Raw genomic sequence first — 14,713 nt, forward strand, 5'->3', positions numbered from 1 at the left:
ACAAAAACAGAAAGAAAGGGGGAAAATATAAGTACAGCACTCATGTATGAGATTTTCAAAAGTAAATAAGATGTATTTTACATGTAAGTTCCTTAAATTAGTAATTAACAAAATAATGCAACCAGGCCTTGGTAGTACACACCTAAATTCAAAGCACTTGAGAGGTTGAAGCAAGGAATGCATGGTCAGCCTGGGGTATATAATAAGTACCAGACTAGCCATAAATATTTAGGAAAAATCCTGGCTCAAAAGTTAATTACAAAGCCAAAAATCACTCACTTGAACAGAGAATATTGATATACAGAAAATAAAGTGGGAGATTGTGAATGAAGGAAAATTGGTTTTGAGCAAAGTATGATATACAGTATATGAAAGTAACACAAAAAGCTTCATTAAAACATGAAATTAATACATATTAATAAAAAACAAAAGATTAAAAAATACAATTTATTTTACTATATACACTCTTTCCAGATGTAGGTTCTCCTAAAATATTTACTCTTTAAAGGTTAAAAAAGGAAATTATTTCACCTTCCTTTTTTCCCCATTAATTAATTTATTTATTCACTTTACATCCTGGTTGCTGATCGCCATTTCACCCTCGAACAATCCCTCCCCCCATTTTCACCCTCTTCTCCTCTGAGATGGTGGAAGTCCTTCCTGAGTATACCCTGACTCTGGCACAGTAAGTCTCTGCAGGGTTAGGCACATCTCTCACAGAGGCCAGACAAGACCGTCCAGCATGGGGAACAGATTCCTCAGACCCAAAATAGCTTTAGATCCAGCCCCTGCTCCAGCTTTCGGTTTCACATGAAGACCAAGCAGCATATCTCTTACATATGTATGGGGAGGGCTGCCAGGGGTGGCAGGGGGAGGTTAGGTCCAACTTGTGCATGCTCTTTGGTTGATGGTTCAGTGTCTGAGAGATCCCAAGGGTCCAGCATAATTGACTGCGTTGGTCTTCCTCTGGAGTTTCTATCCCCTCCAGGACCCTCAAGCCTTCTGCCAACTCTCCAGAAGTGTCCCCATGCTGTCCAATGTTTGACATCTGTTTCTGTCAGTTGCTGGGTCTCTCAAAGGACAGTCATGTCCTGCTAGGTTCCTATCTGCAAACATAACAAAGTATCATAAAAATTTCGGATGCTTCACAGATTTGCATGGCATCCTTGTGCAGGGGCCATGCTATTCTTCTCTACATCATGCCAGTTTTAGCATACATGCTCCTGAAGAAAGCACTTGTTTCAGTTTTTTAATGCTGATTTATAAATGTATTCTGAACACTGTATAGAATCCCCAGAGGAGACAGACATGTTGGAAATACTACCCTAACCATTATTGCCTTCTGCCTCTCTCTTTCAACTAGAATGTTATCTAGGGCCAAATATTATCATAGCTTGTCTGAAGAAGTGTACCTTTCCTAGTAGTATGCAGTGAAATAAGCTGCTAGGCACTGGGACAGGATGCCTAGAACTGACTAGTGAAATCCCTGTCCCAAGAGGGACCTAAATGTAAAGCTCAGTTCAGGAGAGACTGTACACACGGAGGTGGGAAGCTCTGTATGATTCAGGGTTTAGTGCCCTGGCACATACCTCAAGACCAAGTTCGGATATCCTTCCAAGGCACCTATTCAAAGCTTGTAAAAATAACTAGTGATGTTTCCTAATAAATTAGAAATAACCAAACAAAACCATGTTGAAAGAAGGAAGTAAATGTTCCAGAACAGTGGATAGTCCCAAATTAATGTACTTCATGGGACTTGAGAGCCCACCAGTTGACTTTCTTTGGGAGAGGCTGGAGAACATTTCATTAACTATGGTGCTAAGGAGAATACTCAGCAAGGACAGAGTTGCTGAGAAGCTTCCTAATGGCTGCCCTGAAGACCAAGGCTGATAGCAGATACTAGTATTCTGGAACTTATCACTGGGAGCAATGACTCAAGAGGAAACAAGAATTGACAGCAGCATTTGGTTGTCACATAGACCCTATGTGTAATAACTGTAAGTGGTCATCAGGTTGAAAGGGCATCTAGAACATAATGGCCAAGAGATATTACAAAAATGGCTCATAGGACATGCTTTCTAAAAGCAAGGAAGACAAGAAGGACCTCTAGGTAGTCAACAAGAAAACAGGGGCAGACAGAAAGGTAAACTACACATGAACACAGGTGATACGACTTAACTGGAGGGAGGGGAGTATGTCATGACGACTCATTTTGGAATTGCTTGGTATTTCCATAGCCAATAGTAAGTGTGCATGTGGAATTAGAGCAATTGTTTTATTTTAAGGACAAGGTACTTAGAGACTTAGACAGTGAAAAATATAAAATAAATAGTAGGAGAATAAATAATAAATAGTGGCAATTCTTAGTCAAATAGATAGAACTAGAAAATATCATCCTGAGTGAGGTAACCAAATCATAAAGAACACACATGGTATGCACTCACTGATAAGTGGATATTAGCCCAAAATCTCAGAATACCCAAGACCACATGAAGCTCAAGAAGAAGGAATGCCAAAGTGTGGGTGCTTCAATCCTTCTTAGAAAGGGGAGCAAAATACTCACAGGAGCAAATAGGAAAACAATGTATCAGAGACTGAAGGAAAGGCCATCCAGAAAATGCCCCATCTGGGGATCCATCCCATATGCAGTCATCAAACCCAGACACTATTGTGGATGCCAAGATGTTCATGCTGAAAGGAGCCTGATGTAGCTGTCTCCCGAGACACCCTGCCAGAGCCTTACAAATACAGAGGTGGATGCTCGCAGCCAACCATTGGACTGAGCATGGTGTCCCCAAAAGAGCAGTTAGAGAAAGGACCGAAGGAGTTGAAGGGATTTGCTACTCCATAGGAAGAACAACAATATCAACCAATCAGATGCCCCAGAGCTTCCAGGGACTAAGTCATCATCAAAGGAGTACACATGGCCCCAGCTGCATATAAGCATGGAGAGGGAAGATGGGAAAAGGGGTTTACAGTACTGGGGGAAACTGGGAAAGGGGATAACATTTGAAATGTAAATAAAGAAAATATCCAATAAAAAGAAAAAATAGTCAAAACACTGAGCAAACAGAAGAAAGAATATTAAAAGTTGCAAGAGAAAAAGACCAAGTAGCATATATAGTCAGATCTATAAGAATTACACTCTACTTCTCAATTGTGACTCTAAAAGCCAGAAGGGCCAACAACAACTACAACAAAATCATAAAAATTAACAATCATTGATCATTGATATCTCTCAATATAAATTTTCCAGTAAAAAGAAACAGATGAACAGAATAGATGCAAAATAAAGATCCATTCTTCTGCTGCATACAAGGATCACACCTAAACATGAAAGAGAGACATTACCTCAGAGTTGGAAAAAGATTTTCCAAGCAAATGATTCCATGAAGCAAGCTGGTGTAGCTTTTCTAACAAAATAAACTGCAAACCAAAGTTAGTCAAGAGAAATGTGGAAAGACAGTTCTTACTCATCAAAAGAAAATTCACCACCATGTTTCTCAACATCTATGTCCCAAGGGCACCTATATTTAAAAGAAACTTAAATTGTAAAAGAAACATTACATATTTGTAAAAGAAACATTACTAAAACTTACATCATACACCAAACCTCATACATTAATAATGGGAGACTTCAATAACTTACTCTTACTAATGAACAGGTCACCTAACAAAAATTAAACAGAGAAATAAATAATGAAGCTAACAGATAGCATGACTTAAATGGACCTAACAGATGTCCTTAGAACATTATACCCAAACACAAAAGATTACATATTTTTCTCAGCACCTCACAAGACTTTCTCAAAAGTTGAACTCATGCTTGGTCACAAAGCAAGACTCAACAGATAGAAGAAAATAGAAATAACCCCTTGACTCCTATCAGACAACCCAGGATTAAAGCTGGATTTCAAAAATGACAGAAACTCCATGGTAACTGAACAATTCTTCATTGAATGACCTCTGGGTGAAGGCAGAAAAGAAGAAGGAAATTAAAAACTTCCAAGAATTCAATGAAAATTAATACACAACACACCAAAACTTATGGGACATAATGAAAGCTGTGCAAAAAGGAAAAAAAAGGAAGGTTCATAGCATTAAGTGCCTTCATAAAGAAATTAGAAAGCTCTCATAATAGCACCTTAACAGCACATATGAAGTCTCTAGAGCAAAGAGAAGCAAATACACCCAAGAGGAGTAGACAGCGCGAAATAATCAAGCTTGAGGCTGAAATCTATCAATTAGAAACCAAGTGAATAATACAAAGAATCAATGAAACCAAGAGCTGGTTCTTTGAGAAAATCAACAACATAGATAAACTCTTATCTAAACTAAAAGCCAGAGAGAGAATAGACAAAATAAAATTGGAAAAAAAAAAGAGGGCACATAACAACAGACAGCAAGGAACTCCAAAGAATCATTAGATCATACTTCAAAAACCTGCCCTCCACATATTTGGAAAATCTAAAAGAAATTGACAAATTTCTTAATAAATACCAGTTACCAAAGTTAAATCAAAATCAGAAAAGTAATCTTAATAGATCTAAAATCCCAAAGAAATAAAAACACTCATTAGAAGTTTCCCAACCAAAATTAGCCTTGGGCCAGATGGTTTTAGTGGAGATTCTACCAGAACTTAAAAGAAACACTCATTTACATATTCCTCAAATTATTCTTCAAAATAAAAATAGAAGGAACATTGCCAAATTAATTATATGAGGCCACAGTAACCCTGATACCTAGGTCACACAAAAGTTCAACCAAGAAACAGAATTACAGACCAATTTCCTTCATGAATGTATATATGTGTGTGTGTGTATTTGCAATTTAGTGAGCTCTTGTCCATGATGATGCAAACAGCATTGAAGCTCATTTTTATAATTCTTAGCTACCTCAATATATGTTTTTAATCTTTGTATTTTTCCTTTTTATCTCAACAGTTTCAAGAATTGTTTTTGTAAAGTATTAAGCAATTCCAGAAAGTAGGAAAATCATTAAGCCATCATCTTTTCTCTTAGCACCAGACTTTTTATCCATCTCCAATCTCTATTTGGATCACACATATAAATAACTACCTCCTTTAAGGAGTAAAATTGTCGTGTCTGCTCTCGACCAGCAAGAACGACAAGACCACCAGTCCTTCTAACAGCAGTTTATTCAGCAAACTTCCGTCTTCATCTCTCTCACTTCAACTTTTTCCTCATCTATCTCCCTTCATCTTTCTCTCCCGAACCCCGGGCCTCTCACTCTTATATACTCTCAGTCCCCATCCACTCACAACAGGTCACATCACCTCACCAGGCACACAGCTTCAGCCAACCAGGGCGGCAGGGGCATGTCTCCACCAAATATGGACTTGTTTAAACCGCCAGCATCATGGTGCACCTGTGCAGCTCTCACGATGGTCATGGCTTATTTTCAGGTGTATGAGGAAGTCAGGTGCAAGTCATAAGACTTAGCTGCAGTCCCAGCCCCTGGCACCTTCTTGGGACTGCTGCCACACCTGCTCCTCACATAAAGTAACTATCATTTTTAGTTGCTGATGGTTTCTGTGGAGGAGACCACCATTTTACCAATATTATATAGTCATCTATATGAGCCTTGGCTGTTTTTTTTTTTCACTATTCCTCTTTCTTTTGTGATCTAGGTTTTTTTCCTCTATTGATCAAATCATGTCTCCTTTCTTAATATCTTTCTGCCTAAGATGACTCATTATTGCAGCTGCCTTTGTTCTTTCAGGTCCATGAAGTCCCTCATACAATTCATACTGCATCCTTATGTTTTGCATAGTTGAGAAATCTTATAAAAAAAAAACACTCTTTCTCTGATTTATGTATTTTTGAACTCATGTTTACAGAGTTCTTTCCCACAGCCTTAAAGACTGTTCTGAAGGTCACAGAATCACCATTTTCCTGAAGATCATCAGACACATTCTTACTTTCCAGAATTATGCTGTTTCTAATTATCATGGAGTCGTTAACCTTGGCTGGGAGAACATTTCCCAAAGAAGAACATGAAGTAAAATATTCCCAATCTGTAGACTGCCACTTTGTTTCATTGATGGTGTCTTTTGCAGATGCTTTTCATAAGGTCCTATTTATTAATTGTTGCTCTTAGTGCTTGAGCAATTGGTGTTCTGTTCAGAAAGCTGTTTTGTATGCCAATGCATTTAAATGCGCTTTTGTCAGTTTCAGTGTGTCTGGTTTTATGTTGACATCTTTGATCCAGTGAAGAGGCTTTGCCTACCTGTTCTTCTGGCTGTTATGGCCTGCACAAGAGTAGAGAATGTCCTCCAGAGTTGGGAAAATGGGACACAGCAACAGATCCACCAGGGTTTTGGTGAAAAGGATGAAGTAGGATTGTGTCTGTGAGAACTGAAGGAGTAGAAACTCCTCAGGTCGGAGATCTACCTGTTATTCTGGCTGGCATTGTCTGTTCTTCAAGAATCCATTTTCAATTTAAAAAATTGTTTAGAAAGAAGGAAAACTAGCTTATGAATAAGGTAAAAGATCCCCTTTCAATTTGGATTCACTTGGGCATTTATTGGGACTGATAAGTGTCAAGGATAACTGTACTAGTAATAACTCCCTTATGTGCCTTACTGGAACCTCTTTTAGGTAAGTATTCTCCATTTATTAGGAGACAGTTACTTGCTTCTCTAGCAGAGCAAAAGTTTGCCTGCTAGGCAGGGTCAAAACATGTTTGCTGTCCTGGCAAGATGTTCTGTGGATAAGCAGATTTCCTGGATGATAACAAATGGAACAATAAGATGAGATATATTTGAGATTCAAGGCGAGGGGCTAGATATTCTATTAACCTTGGTGGAAGAAATTGGGAGGCTTCCAGATGAGAACAGATATCATATGTGTTTGTCAACCATATTTTCTACTAGCTTGTGGTTTTGTTTCCCATGGTCCTGTGGGGTATAAAAAGGCCATACCAAATGAACTTGGGGCTGCAGTATTCACTAACAGTCCTCCCAAATCTATCTCTTGTTTCTGTGTCTTCTTCCTGCCTTTCCTCTCTTTAATTCTCATTCCCCCTTCAGGAACTGTTTGATGTTCCAGCACATCCATTGTCTGAAGATGATCTTGAAGAATGGAATGAGAAATTTGATAATCAATGTAATTTTAAATTCCCTCTGCTTCCTAATGAGGATTTAGTAAAGCCTGTGAAAATACTAAGTATAAAACCTGGGCAGGCTAGGCCATTACAGGGATTGCTTGTCAATTCCTCCCTGGCCTTGTGATCCCCTCTTAGTGTTTCTAGTGCACTAACCAATCTATTAAGAAATTCAGGAGAGAAGACATTGGACAGTTCTCAGATATTATCTTGAGAGGCAAGAAAACTACAGCTATTTTTGAATCCAGGCTAAAAGAGACATTTTTATATCATGCATATCTTCTGCTGACTTTAAACTCATTTCCCCCACTAAATTGCCCACTATAGGTATTATACCACAAGATGATAAACCTTTGGAATTAATTTATTTATACTATAAGGGCCATAAACTACTGCTTACCTTACCCTTTCTGCTCAATTAGTAAATCAGGGGAGGACCTGATATCAACAATTATATGGATTTGATCTTTACTGTATTATGCTACATTCAACTCACAACCAGTTTTTAAGAGCATTACAAAAATCTGCCGATTTCATTTGCAGATTATAATGATAGGATAGGAAATTATTATCCAACTGGAAAGGTACACTATCTTCTCACACAAACTGATTTTTTTAATTTAAAATTGTCCAAACTCTTCCCATTCTACAGGCAAATACTTATTTTACTGATGGTACATCTAATGGTAGGAGAAATTCTTGGTTCAGGTATTCATCAATTAACATTTCTTTCTTTTTTTCTTTTTAGCACAACAGATAAAATTGGGTGTTTGATTAATCTATTATGGTTAATTCATAAATGTTTAAATATTGTTTCCAATCCTGATTATTATTTCCAGCAATAGATTCATACTTGTGCACACTCTAATCTCCCCTTATTTTATTGCAGAAAGAAATTTGCAAGCTGATCCACTGAGATGCTTTATATCTACTTCTCCTGAAGAAAACTAGGGAGGGGCATATATATGTCATTGCAGATGGATTCAATGAAATTGTCTGGAATTCTCTTCAACTCCTCTTACTCTAGGTCTTCATTGACTGTTTTAGAAGGTGGGGAGACAGTGAAAGTCACCAGAAAGATAGCTAAGTTAGAAACTTAGTCACCAGAGACTCCCAACTAAACAACAAAATGAAATATTGACCATATCATCAGAAGTCATGTCTGCCTACTTAGGGCTAAGTTTAAGCCATATGCACCATAAAAGAAGTTATTCTCTCAAACACAGAGCCTATGTTACCTGAGAATATTTCTGGCAATGCTTTGAACTATGCATCTACAGTGAGTGTCTCTAAACATATATATTGGTCCTCAGCCTCCTTTGCTTCAAGTTATAGATTGGATGGGTCCAGCTTCTATTATCTTTACTAGTGACTCTGTGATTATTCTGGATTATAATAAACTCATTCCATCATCTGCAGCAGGAACTGTGGTCTGTTTGTTTGTTTTTTTCCATTTTTCACTAGTATTTAAATCACTTCCTATTTTCATAACACCTTATAGCATTTTCATTGTTTTAAAAGGACTTAAATTCTACAAAATACCAGAACCACTAAAAGGTCTCTTTCTAAGCTATTCTCTAGATTTTTCTGATCAATATAATAATGTAACAAATAGTACTGGACATAGTTTTGTTTGGATCCTTGTTCTTGGTGGCACAATATTATGCACAATGTTTTCATGGTTCTAATATAATTGCTTATAAGATACTGGTATAACAAATGAAAATTAGATTTATCTACGACATATAAAATCAAAACCATTCTGGATACCCTGCATTTAAAAAGTCAAAAGGGAAGAGATGCTGGAATACGGTCAAAGAATGAAATCATGTGAGATTTCTGAGTTCTCGTGAAAAGACTCCAAGACCACAAGGCAAGAGTCCTGTGACCTTAATTTCTTCATAAACATGAAATTGTTCTTGGATTATGTTTTCATGCTCCTTCTAAGTACAGTGTATAGGTAGGAGCAAGTTTACTTGAGATTTTTCATTACAACTGGCTATTGTTATTTGTTTATGTTCCTCTTTGTTGTTTGTTTATATTCCATGCAACTTGGCCACCACATGTATCTTGTCTGCCATGTGTGGCTTGCCATGTGATTGTACACATTACTCACATGATTATTATTACCCCTCAGTATAAATTATTTTATGCTCTGAATAAAGATGGCTATTACATGAGACTTTAGTTTGTCTTTTTTAAATCAGCTCCATTCTCCCAGGTCCTACAAACTCTACAGCATAAATGGGGGAAACGGAAAGCAATTGTGAGGGCAAAGAACTTGATATCCTGTATGAAATAACTTAAGACTACAAAGGCAATAAAAAATGAATGACATTAAAAAAAACTTTGGTGTGGGGCATGGTGACACACACTTTTAATCCCAGCATTAAGGAGACAGAGGCAGGTGGGTCTCTGAGTTAGTGAGTTCCAGGACAGTCAAGGCTACACAGAGAAACTCTGTCTCAAAACAAAACAAACAAACAAAAATGAAACAAAACAAAAACAGACAATGGAAGCAGCAGCAAGAGGATGAAGAGGAACAGGAAGAGGAGGAGGAGGGAAGAGGAGAAAGAGAACTGTCAACCTTTGGTACAAGCCCAGTGTTGTTCCTACCTGTTGACTCTATCATCTCTTCCTTCTAGCTCATTCCCATTCCTTTGTGTCAGTTGTCTATACCTGGAAACACTTTCTACCTGAGACCCCCAGGAGAAACACCAGGCTGACACTCAAGTAGGTGATTTTCAATCTCCTTTCTGTCCTCCATTACAATCTTGCCTGTTTCACACACACCCACCCCCACACACACACACACACACATCAGCCTGCTTACAAGTGCCCCTCCTTCTACCTCATCTCCATATACTGAATACTCCAGCTCTTGGTACAGATCAAAGTGCTCCTAGTCCTTCATCCCCATTTCTCCAGGCATACATTCTCTTTGTCTTGCCACTGTTAATGTTTGTATTTTTATGGTGGTGTCTAGGCATCTGGATTTAGGATTATTGAGATGATTTTAGGTATTGATATCTGGTCTTTGGTAGTGGTTGCTCCATTCCTGGTTTTGATACCTTTTTGTCATCTTAGGAAGGTGTGGTGGCTGTCAGTGGATGGTAGAGAGGAATAGAAATGAGCCACAAAAAAAAAAAAAAAAAAAAGGCTGAGAGGGCCTACAGAAATGCAAAAAATTGATCCTGTATACATTGAAAAGAAGGGATCCCCAAAAAGTTTGGGATGTGGCGGGAGGTAGGGAATCCTGCAAGTATATTGCAATAAGACAAAGAGTGTGTCTGAAGAGAAATGGATGATAGGGCTAGGAGGACCCAGAGTCTATACCAAGAGTGGGAATCCCTAACAGATGAAGGTAGAGTAGGAGGCGAGGCACCTGTAAGGCAACAGCTACAGAGCTAGGGGTGAAAATGAGATTGTAACAGGGAAGGAAGGAGAGTGGAAAATTGCCTATCTGAGTCTAAGGCCAGTGTGAGACTATATGGGTTCCAGGGAAAAAAAATGTTTCCAGGTATCAGCAGCTGACACAAAGGAATAGGAATGGGATAGACCAGAAGGATGAAAGGGTCCACAGATAGCAGTCTCTGCACTAAGGTTCTGGTAGTGGTCTCAAAGAATGGACATAAAATAGATACACTGCAAGTAGGCTGCTACAAGACTAGGAGTGAAATTGAAGAGCTGGATTTTGAGTTTTGATCCATTCAGTCAACCTGTGTCTTTGGGTTGAAGAATTGAAGCCATGAATATTTAAAAAGTTTCATTGAAATGTGTATTAACTGTGGTCACCATGTTGTTGGTTTTGACTGTTGTCATTTGCATTCACCTCTGTTGTGGTGGTTTGAATAAAAATAGCAACCATAGGCCACCATATATTTGAATGCTTAGTCCAGATAGTAGCACTATTTCAGAGAATTTAAAAGATTACAAGCTGTGGCCTTGGAGGAACTGTATCACTGAAGGTGGACTTTGATATTTCAAAGACCCGTGCCAAGACTAGTGTCTCACTCTTTTCCTATGGATCAGACTGTAGCTCCCAGCTACTGCTCCAGTACCTGCTTGTATGCTGCATCATGCCATAATGATAACAGACTAAACTTCCAAAACTATAAGCAATCCCCTAATTAAGTGTTTTCTGTTATAAATGCTGCCTTGGTCATGGTGTTTCTTTACAACCATAGACCAGTGGCTAAGGCAGTGGTATTTCGCATTTTAATAATAATAATAATAGTGTTATATTCCTTTCCATGGTCTCTGCTATGTTCATTTCTCTTTTCAGGAGTATTTGAGTACTCTTCCTGTGTTTTCTTTAAGTTTGGTTTGCTGGACACAGAATTTTTTAGGTTCTCTATACTGTGGAAAGTTTTTCTTTCTTTTTTAATTATGGAGGATACTTTTGCTAGGTAAATCAGTCTAGACTAACCTTCACTGACTCTTAACTTAGAATACATTACTCCAAGTTCATCTTGCTTTCAAAGTTTCCATTGAGAAATTAGGTCTTATTTTAATCAGTTTTCCTTTGTCTGCTTTATTCTTTCTTTACATCTTTCTATACAGACTCTTCCTTCCTTTCTTTCATTTTTGAGGTGGTTTGAGGCTTTTAGATTTTTTTGATTAAATTCTTTTTAAATATTTTTATTAGGTATTTTCCTCATTTACATTTCCAATGCTATCCCAAAAGTCCCCCATACCCTCCCCCCCCCCACTCCCCTACACACCCACTCCCACTTTTTGGCCCTGGCGTTCCCCTGTACTGGGGCATATAAAGTTTGCAAGTCCAATGGGCCTCTCTTTCCAGTGATGGCTGACTAGGCCATCTTTTGATACATATGCAGCTAGAGTCAAGAGCTCCGGGGTACTGGTTAGTTCATAATGTTGTTCTACCTATAGGGTTGCAGATCCCTTTAGCTCCTTGGGTGCTTTCTCTAGCTCCTCCATTGGGGCCCCATGATCCAGCCAATAGCTGACTGTGAGCATCCACTTCTGTGTTTGCTAGGCCCCGGCATAGTATCACAGGAGACAGCTATATTTGGGTCCTTTCAGCAAAATCTTGCTAGTATATGCAATGGTGTCAGCATTTGGAAGCTGATTATGGGATGGAACCCTGGATATGGCAGGCTCTAGATGGTCCATCCTTTTGACACAGCTCCAAACTTTGTCTCTGTAACTCCTTCCATGGGTGTTTTGTTCCCAATTCTAAGAAGGGGCAAAGTGTCCACACTTTGGTCTTCATTCTTCTTGAGTTTCATGTGTTTAGCAAATTGTATCTTATATCTTGGGTATCCTAAGTTTCTGGGCTAATATCCACTTATCAGTGAGTACATATTGTGTGAGTTCCTTTGTGATTGTGTTACCTCACTCAGGATGATGTCCTCCAGGTCCATCCATTTGGCTAGGAATTTCATAAATTCATTCTTTTTAATAGCTGAGTAGTACTCCATTGTGTAAATGTACCACATTTTCTGTATCCATTCCTCTGTTGAGGGGCATCTGGGTTCTTTCCAGCTTCTGGCTATTATAAATAAGGCTGTTATGAACATAGTGGAGCATGTGTCCTTCTTACCGGTTGGAACATCTTCTGAATATATGCCCAGGAGAGGTATTGCAGGATCCTCCGGTAGTACTATGTCCAATTTTCTGAGGAACTGCCAGACTGATTTCCAGAGTGGTTGTACAAGCCTGCAATCCTACCAACAATGGAGGAGTGTTCCTCTTTCTCCACATCCTTGCCAGCATCTGCTGTCACCTGAATTTTTGATCTTAGCCATTCTGACTGGTGTGAGGTGGAATCTCAGGGTGGCTTTTAGAATTTTTTGTTTGTTTGTTTTATTTTTGTTTGTTTTTAAAGATTTATTTATTTTATGTATAAGTACACTATCTATGTCTTCAGACACACCAGAAGAGGGCATCAGATCCTTGTGGTTGCTGGGAATTGAACTCAGAACCTCTCGAAGAGTACTCAGTGCTCTTAGCCACTGAGTCATCTCTCCAGCCTTGGGTTTTGGTTTTTTAAGACTGGGTTTCTTTTTATAGCTCTGAATGATCTGGAACTCACTCAATTGACCAAGATAGCCTCCAACTCAGAGATCTGCCTGCCTCTGTCTCCTGAGTACTGAGATAAAGGTATGTGACACCACCATCTGGCTACACTTTCTTTGTTCTGTATATGTAGTGTTTAACTGTATTATGCCATAGAGATGATCTTTTTTGCTCTTGTCTCTTTCATGTTCTATGTGATTTTTTTTGTCTATATGGGTGTGGGCTTTCTTAGTTTGAGGAAGTTTCCTTTCATAATCTTGTTGAAAATCTGGCCTATGTCAATGACTTGGGATTCTGTTCTCTCGACTATGCTAACCATAATTCAAAAGTTTGGATTTTTTTAAAAATGGTATCCCACATTTCCTATATTCTCTCTCTCTCTCTCTCTCTCTCTCTCTCTCTCTCTCTCTCTCTCTCTCTCTCTCTCTTCCTCTCTCTTCCTCTCTCTTTCTCTCTCTTCTATCTTCTCTCTCTCTCTCTCTCTCTCTCTCTCTCTCTCTCTCTGTTTTAATTTTTCACATAACTTTCTTATTTGATCATTACCCTCTAGTCAATATGCTTCTTGAAGTTTTCCAGTTGTGATATTGGATTTTTAAATTACATCTTCACTTCAGTTTGATTCCTCTTCAATCTTTCTATCTTCTTTTAAATTCCATCCTCAAGTCCTAGATTGTCCTCATCATTTCCATTACCATTATGCTTGTGTTTTCTTGGTTGTCACTCAGATGTTTATTCTCCTTAAGTTCTTTCTCTTTCATTTCATTGAGCTCTTTCTTCGTGTCTTCTTTAAACTTCTTGAATTATTTAGTAGAGTTTATGATTGTGGTTTTAATTTAAATTCCAAGTTCTAAGTTTCATCAAGGTAATTATAATTGACAAATATTTCCATACAGCTGGTAGTTTTGGAGAAAAGATACTGACTTGATCTTTTATATTATTTGGCTTTTGTACAATGAGGTCAGGGCATGTGGACTTCTTTTGTCAGTTCTGTGTCGAATAAAGACAAAGCAGGTTGGTGCAGAAGAAAGGATATGCCAATGGTTGGGCCTAGAGGTTGGAAATTGTCTAGGTGGAATGAAGTACACCAAGGAAACTAGGTTATGCCTCCCAGTCAAAACCTGAGGTGTGGGGTGGATTTGACTGAGTAGAAAATTTAGATATGGTGTAGTAGGCATCTGTGGGTTGGAGGATAGATGAGGTCTTTGTAGGAGCCTAGAGGCTGGTTGAGATGCATATGGGAATGAGTAGCCAAACTAAGCCAGAGCAGGTAAGTGGTACCTAGACTAGATCTGGCAGGCTGAAGAGAAGAAATTGATGAGGAGGTCAGAGAGACTCACCAAGATAGACCCTGAAGAATAATGTAGGTAGTGTTACTGGATGAAGAGGCTGGATACAATGAAGAAAGGATCTGTGTGTAGTATGGTTCCTAACTGAAGCTTAGAGGCTGGTTTAAATGAGGTCAGAATGGCCAGACTGCAAGTAGAACCCAGTGGATGGGGAAATCAAGGAGACTCACTGGGCTAAATTCGAAGAAGTGGGAGAT

At 38.6% G+C, this 14,713-nt stretch overlaps 1 long non-coding RNA gene and 1 other non-coding gene across 5 annotated transcripts in view; both read right to left on the reverse strand.

Annotated features, from left to right (window-relative positions):
- Nucleotides 1-466: 466 nt before the first annotated feature.
- The window catches only part of Gm39637, a 49,337-nt gene continuing 35,090 nt past the window's right edge, over nucleotides 467-14,713 (reverse strand). For all 4 annotated transcript variants that reach the window (XR_865412.1, XR_865410.1, XR_865411.1 and 1 more), the window contains one exon: nucleotides 467-1,106. This is a non-coding gene — a long non-coding RNA (predicted gene, 39637). The remainder of the gene's footprint in view (nucleotides 1,107-14,713) is intronic.
- Nucleotides 1,130-1,236, reverse strand: Gm23216. The gene has a single exon (XR_003949181.1). It is a non-coding gene; the product is annotated as a U6 spliceosomal RNA (small nuclear RNA).

This window comes from Mus musculus, chromosome 1 (genome assembly GCF_000001635.26).
Source record: "Mus musculus strain C57BL/6J chromosome 1, GRCm38.p6 C57BL/6J".
NCBI classification, from domain to species: Eukaryota; Metazoa; Chordata; class Mammalia; order Rodentia; family Muridae; genus Mus; species Mus musculus.